Source organism: Etheostoma spectabile, chromosome 15, assembly GCF_008692095.1.
Source record: "Etheostoma spectabile isolate EspeVRDwgs_2016 chromosome 15, UIUC_Espe_1.0, whole genome shotgun sequence".
Lineage (NCBI taxonomy): Eukaryota > Metazoa > Chordata > Actinopteri > Perciformes > Percidae > Etheostoma > Etheostoma spectabile.
In genome coordinates, this window is record NC_045747.1 from 34509281 (window position 1) to 34510072 (window position 792).

Genomic DNA, 792 nt, shown 5'->3' on the forward strand with positions numbered 1-792 from the left:
GACCCAAGTAGGCTTAAGTGAGGTGAATAAGTGTCACATGTACATTGAAAGAGCAGAGATAATTAAAATAATAACATTGTTTGAGAAATTGATCTACATGGGGATATATATTTGAGACCCTTTTTATATTTTGAATTGTCACATACAGTATGTTTCCTTTAAATAAATACTACTATTTTCAAAATACATTGATGTATTTTTATGCTATCTATATACAACTATAATTTTTATTATCAAGTTCTGGTTATTAGTGATTAGATTGACTTTTGTATTTATGGTCATGTAGGCTTAAGTGATTTGGTCATCCCATAGAGGGACAAGTCACCTGAATCAATACAAGTAATACATGTTGTGCTGCATGGAAGAACGTGGATATTACATATTTTTGTCATTCATAGTGTGATTTTGGGGGGGGGGTGTAAGGCGTCACACAGTGAGTGAAGGTGTATGAAGTTGATTCTGACCCCCCCCCCCCCCCCCCCCCACACCCCCCCCCCCCCCCCCCCCCCCCCCCCCCCCCCCCCCCCCCCCCACCCCCCCCCCCCCCCAAAGAGCTGACATTTAGCACAAAGTTCAGACCTTTGAACATCATCAAATCTCAAAGGTGAACTGAGTGTGAATGAAAATCAGAGGGATGTGGGTCCACCAACTGGCTTTAAGCGGTTTCATTGACCAGGACCAGATGTGAAAAAAAACTCTAGCTGGCTCTCAAACTTTAAAACACACTCACACTTCCTCAGACCAGGTCTCAGTCTTGTGGTCCACCATGGTCCGTCCTGCAGGAAGAAACAA

General features: G+C 43.1%; 1 long non-coding RNA gene across 1 annotated transcript in view; it reads left to right on the forward strand.

The window, feature by feature from the left end:
- Positions 1-792, forward strand: part of LOC116702616 (uncharacterized) — a 39019-nt gene that overhangs the window by 27382 nt on the left and 10845 nt on the right. The gene's annotated exons all lie outside the window — the stretch shown is intronic.